We start from the raw sequence: 16,375 nt of genomic DNA, 5'->3' as shown, positions 1-16,375 counted from the left end.
GTTAGACTGTAGTATGCTACCACCAACAAATGTTTCTTTTTTTTTTTTAAAAAAAAAAGTGCCCTATAATGGAAGAGGAGTTTGGAGTAAGCCACAAACTGAATGCGAGTCAACAACGTGATGTCATCGTCTCAAAGGCAAGAGCAATTCTGTAACGCATTAACGGGACTGAAGATTAATTGTTCTTCTCCAGGGTGCTACTGAACACCACGTCACGTTTGGGCAGCTTCTCCATGCAGAGGTCGCTGACAAACCAAAGAGCGTGCAGAAGACAGCAATACAGATATGAAAGACTGACCAATGGAGAAAACCTAAAGAATGGTATCTGGCTTACGAAAGAAGCGAGACACACAGGGGAGCAGAGGAAGAAAGAGAAACACAAAGTGTCCGCTCACTTAATCATTAGCGGCACCACTACTAATATCCTAAACCTCATCTGACATTGATTATGCAAGATAATAATGATAAGATAATAGTCTCCGGCATCAGTAAATACTCATTTAGTAAAATTTTATCTGCTTAAAGGCATCTTAATAGCTTCATAAACTTCATAAAAACACTAGCTTCTCTATAAAGAAGAACTGGCAGGAGACAGCATAACAGCAAAAAACAGTTCAACAACAGATCATTCTGGCACAGTGAAAAAAATTCACTTGGCTCTGTTTGTAGTGGAATATATTTTTAAAGGAGGACTGAAATTTTTATTTTTAGTCAATCCATAACACTTTATGCAAAACAAAATAAAATACATTTTCATTTGTTTGAATGCACTTGAAAATATTTAAACTTACAACTTGAACTTATTTGAAATTACTTATGTTTAACTATTTTTTTTTCATTTGACTCCATTAAAATCAAGCTTCAGACTGAGGAATTAATCATTTTATTTAAAATATTTGAGTGAAATAGTCCCAGCTACTTGTAGATGAAACTGTTAGCCTAATTCAACTCAAAATTATAAACTGGCTTGGTTTCTTGGAAACTTTTTTTTTTTTCAGAATTACTACTTTATCTCATCCAGTCAATGGCAAGCTTATAATGAAAAGCTTATATAATATGCTGCACAGAAAATACTAATTGCTTTCACTCTAAATTCAATATCCAAAGATTCCTTTACTGTTCCATTTCTTTACTGATCTCATCAGGCTACATTCAAAACTGACTTAAAAACTGAGATTTCAGGAAAAAAATATTTTCGTTCAGCTATTTTAGCAAGGCATAAACAGTTAATATCAGGGAGCATCAGATTTCAACAGGCATACATAGAGTGTGTCAACAAAAAAAATGAGTTTTTTAAAAGCACAAGTAATAAGCATGTGATTACATTTGTTTTGTTCTGCACTGTAAATTATCCTGCTGTTCCTGAGTGCAGTCAAGAATGCAACCTGCCAGTTCTCTAGAGCAGGTTTCTTCATATTTCTCTGTCATAGTTTAGTGAACTGCTAGCCATGGTTATGACACCGTATGAGTGATAAATTATTGTCACTTGAGGCAAGAGTTTTTGCTCCTGTTTATCACAGCAGGCAGTGCACACTAGGGAAATCCTGTGTGTACCACTGAGGATCAAGTACTAAACTTAGCTGAATTAAGGTCTTAGGTTTTATCACAGTCAATAAAGTCTCCGGAGAAGGCTAATAATTGAGGTATTTAATGCAGATACTTAATATTTGATCATATAGGTACCCTTCAGCAACTGAAGTCTTGGCCTAATGACACTTGGTATTTTGAGAAAGCTTATGATACTGGTAGATACCTACCCACACACCTGTCCAATCAGGTGTCCAATATGCACTTACTCGCCTCACAGAAGAAATTAAGCTGCAAAAAGGTTAACTGTACTAACTAACCTCCAAGTGCTTGCACTATTCCTCTGTGTGATTAACATCCTCAGAGGCACAGAGCATGTGAAAGATGCTTACTGTATCCTTTCTCTTCGGCTGTGAGCTAGGTTGTCCCTGGCAAGTTACCATCACAGGAGGTACCAGACCCATTTATAATTAACAAAACAAACAAACTGGTTATCAACTCACATTCTTAGGTGAAGTTCTGTTTTTTTGTAATGGTTCATAGGAATGGAAACCACCTCAATGCTAAAATTATGCAGATGTGTGACAATATTTTGGATTAAATAGAAAATCTTGATTTCTTAATTAGAAACATACACTGAAATACAAAAATAACAAAGTTATGATATCACCTAGACACACCAGGCATTTAGGTCACATTCCCATTTGTTGCTGCATCTGCCCATCCCTGCCTAACTAAAATTTGTTTTTGATGGCAATGCCCTGCTTGTAGAGCTCTCGAATCCCCTGTCTGTGGATACATGACCCTTTGGGTCACCCGATGGCTGCAAGCAGGATCTTGGGCCACCTTGCAGTTTCCTGCAGTAGCTGCTAGGAGAATAGAGCCCAACATCCCCCTTTGAGCAGCACATGGGACCCAACCACTACAAGGCTGCCTCTGACCCTGGCTCTGCAGCAAGATTACTGGCACCTGGTATGTGGGGCTGTCAAAAAGCATCCCCATGCCTAACAAAAACCAACATGGCTGTGGTCTGCTGCCAGAACGAGCTGACACCCCTCCTGGTGACAAGGCAGCCCACCACCACAGATGCCCAACCCTTCCTGCTATCAGAGAGTTGAGGGAGAAGTTGCATCAGCTCATTGACCTGGATGAAAAAGGTCGTGGTTGTTGTTCTCCTCCTATATGGTTATATGAGCTTGTTGATTCAAAATGCAAATTGATTCACCTGACATTTGCACAATGGTTTGTGCTGACATTGGCAAAGTGGGAACCAGGATCCTATGTGGGAGAGGGCGCAGCCACCTTTCCCAGGGGGAGAAGAGTCTCGGCTTGGCTTGACCCAGGTGGTAAATGCTCCCAAGCAGCAGAGCAGCTCAGGCACTCCGGGCAGCAGCATACATTGCTGCCTACATAACAGAGTAATGTCAGCCCCTTGAACAAATTAATCCTACACAGAATACGTGTGTTTAATTTTCATCCTCTGTCTTTGGGCGTATTCCATTTCTGAAACTATCTTAAGCAGACTATGCGTTGGAACAAACTCAGCAAAGCTGCATCTCTCTTAACTGTGGCAGCTCTGAAGAGTGAGATTTGGATTCAGAAACTGCAGCTCTTTTGAGAAATAATAGGCTTCTTATACTCCAGCAAATCATCAGGGCAGTCAAGTTGCCAACTGACAGTCAAGAGAATAAAATCTCATGAAGCAAAGGCAACCACAGCTGGGAAATTGTCGGTTTTTCACTGATGGAGTTTCTATTTACCAACAGCTTCAGGAGAGTTACTGTAGCTCGCTGAATGTGTATCAAGCGTCAGAACTGTACATCTGTTTCTGCATACATGTACACTTACGGATTTGTGTGTACATAATGTGGAATGTGAAGGTCACATTTTCCTGTACTATATAAAACAAAAATTCACAAGCTTCAGTATATAAAATACCATGCTCTCATACAAATGCTCTGAATATCCAAATATGCTTGATAACCAATTTCCAATAATGAAATTTATCAGTCTCAATCCTTCAGAGCAAAGCGATTACTGATAATAAGAGACAAAGCACTAAGAAATTAATATATCCACACATTTATTTCTCCCTATAGTTCTCAGCCTCACAGAACTCACAGAATATTTTTTTTTAGCCTACAATTATGGAAGCATTTCAGCTGTGTGTTTAAAAAAAGTCAAATATATTTTCCTGTCTACAAAACACCCAAGAACATGCCAGAAAGTAATTAAGAATTACAGGCATATAATGACATGTGAGCTGAAAGTATTCAGCTTTTAATCCGGAAAATAAAACACTTAACAACGGATATGGAATGCTTTTTCTCTAGCTCCTTTATGCATAGCTGACATGACTAATTTAAAAAATAAGAGAACCTGTGCCAATCTACTTTTCAGGAAGAATTCAAGTGATGGAGAAATTCAAACAGGAGAAGAAAGAAGATCATAACAACTTTATCAGGAGCTTATATTAATTTTTTGCAGAGGAATAACCAGCATCTCTAAGAGCCTGTAGGTAATTCTCTACAAAAAGACTGGTTTGCACTTGGAGCCTACCAGATTCCCGTCTTTCCCAAAAGGATAATTTCAGCCTTTCTGAGACTGGTGAAGAAGTGATTGTTTCATGCACTTAGTTTATCATCTGGCAGAGACTGCAGTGAGAAATTATCTGCCTAAGCAGGTATCTACTGGCATCGTTTGGTAATTTTTTTTTTTCTGAATTTATAAAAATCACTGTTTGATAAAAACTTGACATCATAATCTGAATTTTCAGAGAGTAATGCAGGATTTTGAGCAAATGCCTAAGAGTTCTAGTACAGCATGGAACCAGCAGATTTGTTAGTGAGCAAAAGAACAAGCTTATTGTCACCTTTGACTAGAAACTCTCCCTTAAATCCTACCAGAAGCAGGGTTCCTCAAGCTCGGCTTACTGATGAACAGTGCAGGAAAGTTTTATGATGGAAAAAAGAATTCTTTCTATCATGCAACTTGGCAGCAATGGCTTATCCAATACGTATCTGTCCCAAATAATACTGGCAGTGTATTCCAATTACTTAGCAAAGTAGCTGTGAAGGATATTATTGTCCTGTGCCTCACAAGGCAGGCTTGCTGCCAACTGGGTCATACAATAATCAACAAACTAGACTTCAGACAGGATGCTAGATCGCTCCTAGCTGCACCTACCATTGAAACAATTAAATACATTTACACCATGTAGCGCTGGACTGTCACTTCTTTATTAACAAACTGCTTAAGGGGGTCTGATCAGCAGCAAGATAACTTTAATGGCCTGACTTCATACTCTGCCACCCATCTTTAATTCATGTAAATCTTTCAGCTCACGCAACTGCCAGATAATGGCTTGAACAAAAGGAATAGCCTGTTTTTAGATTCCCTGGAATCTTGGGTTGGGTACATTATCCTTAAAACACAAGAAGAACCTGGCTTATTACTAATCCAACCCTGCACAGAGAGCACAATACATTCAAAACAACGCTGAAACACTCAAGTATTCCCCTCTTCCAAAGAAACAAAGAACAAAATCAAAACCCAATAGAATTCCTGTAGTGGTTCTGCCACGGTTTGGAAACCAGTGCCACGAGCGCAGCACTCTAAGCATCCTCTGAACACTCATGTCTGGCTGAGGTCTTTCTGAGCTTGCTGCAGAGCCTGCTATGCAGGCACGGCCAGGAATATGGCTGTGTTCCTAGCCACAAGAAGCGGATTGCTTCCAGGAGCTACTGCTTGGGAAATACAGACCGAATCTTTCACTCCAGTCCTACAGCCTATTCTACAACTCCTTTCTCAAAGCCACATTAAATTTCCCAATTAAAGATGCTGTAGGAATTCCCACAGCTATCAGGACAGATGAGAAATACTTTACTCGTAAGCATCTTTACTACCTGCTTGCTTGTCATTCAAACTGTCGGGTAGTCTGCAAACTATTAATAAACTCCTAGTTTATACATAAACAACTGTATTGATATCGACTTTGAGTAATTTTAGAAAACAAATTCCCCCAGTGGTGGCTGCTGTTCCCTCTCGATCAGCATCAGCACCTGGCAACAAGCAATTTCACTGGGTAATCTTGGCAAAACTTATTTTGAACTTCCTTCACAACCTCTCAGTGCCAGACTGTACTAAGAACTGAAGATGAAAGAACATTGTTGTGGGTCTTCCTGGTCCCAAGATAATTATTTCCAATGGTTCACATGGCATTTCTTTACTTTTTCAACATTTTCTTAAATTTAGTACAATTAAGTGACTTTTCTACCTAGTGAATTGCTGGTAGCAACGGTTAGAAAAGCAGCCAACCTTTGATGTCAACAGATAGACCTATGAGACAAACAATGGCACGAAATACTAATGCCATATAAAACATAACCTAGGTTTGTAATGCTATCTGCAGAGAGTTCCCTACCAGTAAGGTCCTGCTTTGCTCTTCAGAAAGGAATTACCAGGAGAGTTTTGAAACCATCATCCCTCACCCACCAGAAGCACACAGGTCTTATGAAAAAGTGGAGAGAACCTGAGTATTCTGTTTGTTTTTACTGTTGGGAATGACACAACAACATAGTAAGTGGCACTAGTACTTTTCTGTACTAGCTGAAGCACTCTGTGAAGAAAAAAACAAAGGAATGAATAGTTAAGAGCAGTAGGGGTCAAAAGTCAAGGCCCAAGGCCAAAGCTGCCAAAAATCAGCTATTTATAATGTAGAACCTCCAAAAACATTTGTGCTGTTCACTCAGCAGTACACACACTCCATCTGTGAGCTACAGTACAAGAACTTACTACTGTACACATCTCCTTCCCTTAATGTATCCCACAAAGCTTATACAAATTAAAGAATCAATGCTAACCTGGAAGCACAGTTACAATTCAATGTACTTTTGGTTCTTTTTTTTTATTGTTGCTTTTCAGATGTCTGAATTTCTCTTTTTAAGTTATTAACTACTTGTGTTGTTATAGCGCCTACAAGTAAGTGATTGCCAGCCAGCTGTGCTACAGACTGCACAAACCAAACAAAATGCAGATTAACACCCATCTTTCCTCAGAAGATGCCTTACTTCCTTCCAGTAACTGTTGTAATGAATCCAGGTTGCTTGCTCAGGCTTCCTGCTATTCTCCATTAGCTGGTTTCCAACTCCACCAGTGCTACACCTCCACCACCTTCTGCAGCTCTGCTCTCTTAAGGTCCCGTAATGTGTGGCCTTTATCATGCGCTGCTGCTTCTCTGCGGGCATCACAGGAAAGCATGTGCTGAATTCATATACAATTCCACAAACTCTAAGGCAGACTTCAATTTCTGCTCAGCAAGCCAGCGAGCGAGCAGCAGGGAAGGAATACAAGGCAGCTATGCTTGCAGACTGCTGAATGGGCAATTGAAGCCACGGCTGCCTTTTCCTTCGGCTGTGCACAGCTCAGCACTTTCCCAGAACTGGCTTCTCTATGCATTGTCTGGACGTGCTCCACAAGCCACAGTTTGCGAACAACTGCACTGCTTCTGTCTGGGAATTTTAATAACACTTTTTAAAAGCACCTATTTGTATTGTTACAGGAGTAATCAAAGCAAAGAACATTCAGGAAATACCGATCAACTATAGTATTAAGTAACATCACAAACACAGCATTCTGACACTGCCCTCCAGAGCCACCCTTCCAAAACACAATGATGTGGCAAGAGCTAGAGATCGTTCACTCGTCCTCTAAAAGAACCTGCTGTCAGTTCTTCCACATTTTTTCTAAGCCATGCATTGACTTCATGTTCAGTAAGCAATGGATTACCATTCTGATATTTGCCTGTATTAATTATTCAATATGACTGCTTAAAAACATTCAGAAGATGATAAGAAAACCAGCTATGGAAGCCTCTACAAGTAATCTGCCTTCTTACTCACAGTCAATATTGACAGTGACACAGCAAAGTTTGAATGCAATACTTCCTCCCCTCTCTGTTTGGCCAACTCATAGTAGTTTTTCCACAGAATATTCAGTAGGTCTAATGACTTTCATCATGGTAGACTACACTAGGGTGAAACTGGCACAGGTTTCCCAGAGAAGCTGTGGATGCCCTGTCCCTGGAAGTGCACAAGGGCAGGCTGGATGGGGCTTTAGGCAACCTGGTCTTGTGGGAGGTGTCCCTGCCTATGCCAGGGGGATTGCAACTAGGTGGTCTTTAAGGTCTCTTCCAACTTAAGGCATTCCATGATTCTATGAAACTGGCTGCAGCCACCCATTGGCTTGAAGGCTGCACACAGAGAGTGGAGGTCAACGGTTCTATGTCCAGGTGGAGACTAGTGACAAGTGGTGTCCCTCAGGGTTCTGTCCTGGGACTGGTGCTGTTTAATATCTTTATCAGTGACACAGACAGTGGGATCGAGTGCATCCTCAGCAAGTTTGAAGATGACACCAAGATGAGTGGTGATTGATACACAAGAATGAAGGGATGCCATCCAGAGGGACCTGGACAAGCTTGAGAAGTGGGTCCATGTGAACCTGATGAGGTTCAACAAGTCCAAGCGCAAGGTACTGCACCTGGGTCGGGGCAATCCCAGACATGAGCACAGACTGGGAGAAGAACCCACTGAGAGCAGCCCTGCAGAGAGAAGGACTTGGGGGCTCTGGTGGACAAAAGCTTGACATGAGCCAGCAGTGTGTGCCTGCAGCCCAGAAGGCCAACTGCGTCCTGGGCTGCACCAACAGAGGGGTGGGCAGCAGGTGGAGGGAGGGGATTGTGCCCCTCTGCTCTGCCCTTGTGAGGCCCCACCTGGAGTGCTGCGTCCTGGTCTGGGGCCCCCAGCACAAGAAGGATGTGGGGCTGTTAGAGCGGATCCAGAGAAGAGCCATGAGGATGATCAGAGGGGTGGAGCACCTCTCCTATGAGGACAGGCTGAGAGAGCTGGGGGTGTTCAGCTCGGAGAAGAGAAGGCTCTGGGGAGTCCTCACTGCAGCTTTCCAGTACGTAAAGGGGGATTACAGGAAAGCTAGAGAGGGACTTTTTGTGAGGCAGTGTAGTGAGAGGATAAAGGATAATGGCTTTAAACTGAAAGAAGGGAGATTTAGATTAGATATTAGGAAGAAATTCTTCACTCAGAGTGTGGTGAGGCCCTGGCACAGGTTGCCCAGAGAAGCTGTGGACGCCCCATCCCTGGCAGTGCTCAAGGCCAGGCTGGATGGGGCCTTGGGCAACCTGGTCTGGTGGGAGGTATCCCTGCCCATGGCAGGGGGGTTGAATTAGATGGTCTTTAACAACCCTTCCAACCCAAACCTTTCTATGATTCTATACAGGCCTTCCAACCTATGGTGCCTATGAAAATTGTCAATATAAAGCATGTTTACATATGCTGTGATATAAACATGATGTATTTATAAAAGAGTTCATGCCCCTGCTAGAAAGTGATTAACGGTTCAAAATTAAATAAAACTTTACTTGACGTAGCATATTCACCTCTCAGTCTCAGGTTTTGGTCTGTGGCTCCAGAGGCCCAAGAGCCAGACCACTCCTAAACAGAGCAAGCAAAAAGCAACAGGAACAGGCAGCTGGTCGACCAAGAAGCCACAGCCAAGGTTGCATGAGTGGGAACGCACGTACATCTCAGACTAATTTTCAAGGCACTTGGTGCATTCATGTGTTTGAGACCTGATTGCTGGGAAGGATGAGGATTTTTTTGCCAGTAAGGGTACAGTTCTGCTTGATATGGACAGGATTACCACATCATAGCCTCTTGTCAGATCTGGCGCCTGGGCAAGAACCTTTTAAATTTAGTTTTAAAAAATCCGTAAAGTAATAAGTAACTGGTAAGAGAAACCTGTGCCAGCCTTAAGAACAAATGGTGGCAGTCATTCATGTTTAATGTCATCTTCAGTTTCTTCATGCTTCAGTATCAGGAAATGAAATGAAAGCTGCAATATGAACAAACTGTGTGTACCAACTGCTCACATATAAAATGAGTTGGTGAAAGACATCAGTTGTTTGATGCAAAAATACCATTGTTCCATTCCCTGTGTCTGGTTACAAGATGCTGCATTGACAGGCTCCTGCACAACACTGCAACCAATATGCTTTCCATTTGGAAAGCACAGCAGTGCAAGCTTCTGGCAAAACAAACATTTCTACTCTTACCACAGATCTACCATGAAAATGGCATAGTCTTTTCAGTATGAAAAAATAAGAATCAGTATGAAAATATACTTTTGGGTGTAACTCAAGTTACATTCAAGTTTTCAAATTATCTTGAGTTTTTTTTTTCTTTTCTTTTTTTTTTTTTTTTTTAAATGTTTCAAGCCATCTCAAACACCCTTAAACAAATCATTACAGTTAGTCTTAAACATGCCTTTCTAATTATTGGTCCTATACTGTCTAGCCTTCACCTTAAGGTAGTACAACAGGAGTTCAAAGTATATAACTTCAGTACTTCCAGTACCATCCAACAATACCCCAGGCTTTCATGTCCTGTTTTTCCTACTTACTCATATTCCCCTTTATTTCAGAAATTATCCACAATCTATATTCAGCACCTGGCTTTTGATCCTTCATACCATATAACTGACTTTCCTTCTCTGTATGATTTAGCAAACTGAAACACCTTTAGGACATGCTCATCCATTGTGGAAAACGTCTTCCCTCTTCAGCTCTGAGATCTCCTGTTGTTAACTGGGCACACAGCTACCTTAGGCCTGAAATAACATTCAAGCAATAGGACAAAATTCTTCGAAAACTGAATTACATCTGAAATTCATACCTTAGCACACAAAATAGTACAACTGCTTCTGTATGAAGGTTTTCATTCTGTTGTTCAACATTAAAGTAAGCAATTAATGCACAGCATGAAAGTCACAAGGAGAGACTTTCTTCCTAAATCATACTTTATTTCTTTCTGATAGATGTACTTTTTATTTTCACTGGATCCATAAAGAACTGCCTTGGATTCTTACAGAGAAAGTCCTCAGTGTACAGTAGTAGAAGAGAGGAAAAGGGTCCTGCAACGATTTTCACAATCTTTTTTGTTACTCTAATAAAACATTAGCTTATTTATAATTGGAAAAAAAAAATAGAACAGGCTAAAACAAATGCACAGGCACAACAGTAAACAACATTGCTTTTTCCATCCTGGCATTATATGCATTCACCTATGTCACAAGCTGCATCAAAGACACAAGTGTACAATGTATGGCTTATTTCCCTTGCATGTCCACACATGTCAGATGCGATCTACAGTTACACACAAAAAGCCTGAAAAAAATCAATGGTGTATAAAGATTCCTCACGCAAACGCTGCAGTCCCTGTTGCTCTGATGCAAGTTAGGCAGGTTGCTCACACCACTTGCACTCAAACAGGTAAATGCCACCTTCCTTAATGCCACCAGCTGCTGCGCCTGCAGTCAGCCAAAGCCTTAAGAGCGATCAGACAGTATCCTCTGTAGTTAACACACTTGTGCACGCCTCATGGTGGAGAAATTACACGTCACTGAAAAAAGGGCGCCTGAATCCTGCACAATCAAAGAAACCCATTCTCTTAAAGCTACCTATTATGTCAAGTAAGCTAGCTATTCAAGCAAAATACTTAACTAAAAACCAGCAGCAAGGAGGTGCAGGCTGCTTCTAGGGGAGCGAGTGCTTTTTCTGAAATGGCTTCTGAACTGATAATGGCCACCCGCGCTGAACGCACCTTTGTGCTGGAAGACACCGGAGCTCATCACATGCACCCACAAAAATAGCTCTCCTCTCCAGGAGGCTGTGGGGACATTTCTCTCTGTCCCAGGCTACGGTTCCCCTGTGCAGTACAAGCTGTCCTGCACCCACAGAGCTGGCCTGCTTACAGAGAGCTGGCAGTGACCGTATCACGTAACAGGCGCCTGCTGAGCAGTGCCACCACCACCCAGCTCGATTGAGCCCTGAGACTCACGGCCGCTCTCCAGAGGCTGGACACAAGTGCAGGACGCTGCTTCTCACAATCCCTCTGTCATCCTGCTGCAGTAGTATTGCAGCCGCGGGCACGAAGGGTTTGCCTATGCGTCCTGGACCGGCAGATTAGCACTGTCTGGAACAAGCGCAAGAAAAGCCTGAGAAGTTTTGGCTGCCTGCAGTTTGGTTACAGGTGTTGATGAGCCAAGAACTTCTGCACAGGAATTTGGGAATAAAAGGCAGGATTTTCCAAAGCACACTGCAAATCGTTCCTGATAGCGGCTCCACTCACTGAGGCAAGCACGGAGCTACAGTATGCCCTACAAACACTGAAAATCAGCCAGGAAGGCTGAAACCCCACTGAAAGCACTGCTGACAAGGCTTGATCTGTGCGTGCTCGGAGGTGCAGATGGGTGTGCAGAGCCTCAGAGCCCTGACCATGATGCGCTCTGTGCTGTTTACTTAACATTTGACTTAGCCCTTAGAGCTGCTCTGTGCTCGAGTTCACACTGTCGCAGTCAGTTCAAAAGCCGTAGTTTTCTTGATTTTTTTTTTGTAAGTACAAGTTCCATAGCATTCCCCAGACATACCTTTTGCTCTTACAGAGATACTGATATCTTCTTCCTACGACTACTCTCAGTAATCACATGCAAAGATACGCCAGCTCATCACTTCTAATTGCCCTCCTCCTCTCAATTGTTATGCCAGACCTTCCATACTACAGGCAGAACAGATGAAGCTTGGCCCCACATATCATCACACTCAGGCACCTTCAACTTGTCCAAAGCGAGGGACAAGAACCATCACAAGAACCAAGAAGGAATCTCACATTCTTACACTCCTTCATTCCCTTTTTGCAGCGTTACATGAAGTGACAAGCAACCTCTTGAGCAGTCAAAACATCAAACAGTTTGAGCTCTTCTGGATGAACGCAGTATACTAGACATCACTCAAAATAATTACAAGTGACAAAGTAGGTTCATAGCACTGTTCATGAGCAAACGCAATTTAATATGCATTCAGTACCAAATTTAAACAATATTTGCAGTCATGCAGTAAAGGAAAGCCCACTGCACCAATTCGTTCTCAAGGTAACACTGACAAACTCCTATATGTGAATGAAAAAGGCAGGCAAACAAAAAAACAACCATGAAATAGAGCAGAAATCTGGCTGCTACCTGAACATTTGAGAGCAGCTAGGAATTCCAATTAGGCACACAGTTTGTGAAGTGAAGCAAAAATTAACAAGCACGCTCATATAACTGAGACCGCTAAAACAAAACGCGTTGGTTCTTTCCCTGTGTTTCTCACAGCCTACAAACTCTACAGTCAGACCATCTCCATCCACTCCCCACACTCCAGTAGACAAAAAAGGAGTTGTTCAGATGTATCGGTAAGGTTGTAGAGATGAGCTATGCATGGAATAAAGCACAAAACTGTTGCACCCTGGACAGCCACCTAGGCATCTGTTCACAGAAGTGACCAATGCACATACAGTTTCTATTTGCAGGTTACCAACAATGCATCCTGAAGGTGTACGGACATACGGAGCCAGCCCACATGGATTTAAACAAGAACACTATTTCACAGATGCAGTGGATTTTCAAGACTGGAAACAGCTGTTCAATGTTTCTACCTGGGAAAAAACAGGTAAAAGTACTTATGTCCTCCCCAAATTGTAGGCTCATCACACCTGAATGGCTGCTGCCACCGTAAAAGCTGCGATACTGAGCGCATGCATCAGGCTGCACAGGGCTGCAAAGCGACAATAACCTGGGTACAAGCAAATTGACCCTTAGTGCTGTGCTTGAACAACTCCTGACAACAGGTCAGAATATGTTTTTTCTCCTACTGAAGGGCCCTGTTTTACCAATCTTATTTTCTCCTGAAGGAGCAAAACTTCAAGCTCAATTTAAGCACTTGAATGATGCAACACGATGGCGAGCAGACCGAGCTGTTATTAATAACCCAGCTCTTTCCAACTAACCCACAGAGTTATGTGTTAGCTGCTGACAAACCTGTATTGCACAAAATTACCCTGTGGAGCATCTGAAATATTACTTTATGTTTGGACTGACTACTTATAAACTGAGTTTGAGGACTGCAATGGACTTTTAGTATTTAAACAGCTTTTCGAGTTCTAAATGTCAATTATCTCCCTGTTATTATCCAATGTTTAAATGGTATCCAAAAGGAATTGATTATTCATATTTATATATCATCTTTGTTCTGGGATTACAAGCATAAGCTTATTAAGTGATCACAGACAGAAATCTTTCTCCTTAATGAGTGTAAAGCTGGTGAAGCATCTTCACTTCATACACTCTAAGTTTGACTTCCCAGACTGTGTACTCTACACAGTGATCAGTGCTTGATCCACAGGCTTAACTGGTCCAGCACTATCATACCCTAACACTGTGCATCTCTCTGAACGACTACAGAGGAGGTGAGACAGGAAAGCATAACTCCCTCCCCACCAGAGGAATGAGCACTGCGCTTATTCTCTCAGTGCACAGAAGTTGAGATTTTCTCCTAAATTTACCAGAGCTCCACCTCTTTCCATCCGCACTCCCCATGCAGCATTTGTTGTCTCCACCACATCTCCACAGCTCTCCATACAGCCCCGTTCCCTCTCCTTCGCCCTTATCACCACGTTCACACACTGCGGTTCCCCTCCTCAAAACATCACCACTGCTTCTGCCACGCAGCAGGACAGACACTGGGCTGTGGAGCACGCTGCTGTACGCAACATTACCTTGTTCAGGTAAAACACTAAGTCCACTCCTACTGCAAAACACCATGCTACTGCAGAGTGTTTCTGAAGTCTGTGTTAGCTTATCAGCAAAAACCCAAAGTTTCTGGTGATGACTTCCTTTTCAAACGAATACCTGCTTTCTAAATAGATATTCAATAAAATATCGTGCTTAGATGTATTTTGATTTCATAATCTGCAGCATATATGATATGGAAAACATCTCCCTCTGTCTGGAAACAGCCTTTATAATTTACTAGTAAAATGTATGTCTCCTACACTGAGAACTAGCTCCGGTAAGATGACGCTTGCTACACCTCTCATGAATTAAAATGATGTGTAAAACAAGCAACCACCTCACACCAAGAACTTAACCTGGGATTTGTATACAGTAAAGAAAGATTTACCTTGCGATTACAATTGGAGCACAAAGTGTTCCTTCAAGCCCTGACATAAATCTGTTCCTGCCAAGCTCGTATCTCGTTGCATCAGCCTTTTGCCTTCACCACTGTTGTGGTGCCTGCTCTCTGCCTGCTTTCCTCACGCTGCCCTCTTCCTGCAATTACCAACCCAACTCCGCTGAGCCAAAGATTCATCTTTCCATCAGATCAATAGGTGATGAAAAAATCAGCAACATCCTTTTAGTTAAAAGGAACCTGACCCTTTAACAAAACCGTTGTTCAGGGACTCCTGTGTGGACTTGTTACCGCGCTGCTGTTATCCTTGCCTTGCCTTTCCCCAACAACTTTATCCCCTCTTTTTGTTATTAATATTTTTATTTATTTGCAAAGCTTTGAATTTGTTTTGACACCTGTCTTAAGATGGAAATTGCTTCACCTGGCTTGAGTGCAGGTGCTACCATGTTTGATAAACTATTTTTTTTAATTATTTTATTTTAGATAGCTTTTACTTTATTATCTTGCTTTCTCAGTGACAAGTATTCCCAGCCTCTATTTTGTCCGTGAAAGTCCAGTATTTCAAATAAGATACAAAATCTTACATTTATTCAGCCCAATGCTCCCTTTAGTAGTGGAATGTAAATACTCACTTTGATTAAAACAAAAACAAAAAAAACACAACAATTTCTGAAGCAAAAGGCATCTTTTTTTTAAAGAAGTAAGGCCTATCTTTAACGTATATACAAGAACAGAAACACATGTACAGTCAAGGGAAATAAAGCCCTGTAAGTGATACGGGCTAAAGGGACCGATCCAGACCATGGAACACAGAGATATCAACCCAGAAATAAGTGAATTTCCAGCAAAGATTTCTTCTACCCTTCCCTGCTGGAATCAGGCGCGGGAGGTCACCCGCAGCACCACACACCCGTTCGGCCAGCAAGGACGGGCAGAGCCGAGTTCCCTGCGCCCAGCCAGGGCACCCAGTGCTCTGCAGACACCCGGGCACTCACTGGGTGCTGTGCTGCCGTCCTGCAGGGCGCTACAGGCAGCAGCACCCCTGCAAAGGTGGACGCAGGGCCCCCAGGTTTATGCGACTGCACAGTGCTGCTCTGTGCAGCGTGCGCATACCGGCACCGGGAGACAGTGAGACGGCTCGCAGGAACGGAAACAAAGCTGGACCATACAGCGAGAATTTGGCTCGAGAATATCCAGCCGTGAGGTATCTGGGACTTCTGTGCACGTTAGAGTAAGTTTCAGCAGCTGTCTTCGTGAATTTAATAAAAGTACTACTACCACTTACTGGCAATTTTCAAAACGACTCCTTGGAGAAGCCATGCAAACCATCTTGTTTGTAAATCCCTTATAATTATTAAAACACGCTAACGTCCTGAATTAACACAGCGAGCAGCAACTCCAGTGCTGCCAGACTGAGATGCGGTGGAGATGAAGGACACTGCATTCCTACTTAAACATTTCAAGCTGCCCGAAAAACTTTTCAGCAATACTCATTTTTATTGCTCGGAACCACAAAACATCTCACTTGCAGCCCTCTGTAATCTCGGCATTGCAAATAGCAGCTCTCAAATACATAAGGAATAAAACTTACCAGACCTCTTTACACTGATCCCTTCCCAACTGCACTTTCAGCACTGGCGCGAGCAGCCCAGCCTGTGCTACCACCGGGAGCCCTCTGCATTTAAGCACCTATTTATCCGGGGAGCGATTTCAGTTTTTCCTACCCAAACGCTCGCTTAAAGGTTCACAGGATTTATAGCACGGGATGCGATT

At 42.5% G+C, this 16,375-nt stretch overlaps 1 protein-coding gene across 4 annotated transcripts in view; it reads right to left on the bottom strand.

The window, feature by feature from the left end:
* Positions 1-16,375, bottom strand: part of GHR (growth hormone receptor) — a 138,860-nt gene that overhangs the window by 121,702 nt on the left and 783 nt on the right. The window contains exon 1 of one of the 4 annotated variants that reach the window (XM_040540092.1): positions 16,194-16,327. The exons of 2 other annotated variants lie outside the window; for them this stretch is intronic. The gene's annotated coding sequence lies outside the window, so the exon portion shown is untranslated. Of the gene's footprint in view, positions 1-11,435; positions 11,571-16,193; positions 16,328-16,375 lie in introns of those variants that run through there. One more of the 4 variants, XM_040540095.1, reaches the window with a different exon arrangement.

Source organism: Cygnus olor, chromosome Z (assembly GCF_009769625.2).
Source record: "Cygnus olor isolate bCygOlo1 chromosome Z, bCygOlo1.pri.v2, whole genome shotgun sequence".
NCBI lineage: Eukaryota > Metazoa > Chordata > Aves > Anseriformes > Anatidae > Cygnus > Cygnus olor.
The sequence above is the reverse complement of the archived record's forward strand: the minus strand, read 5'-3'. Positions and strand labels throughout refer to the sequence as shown.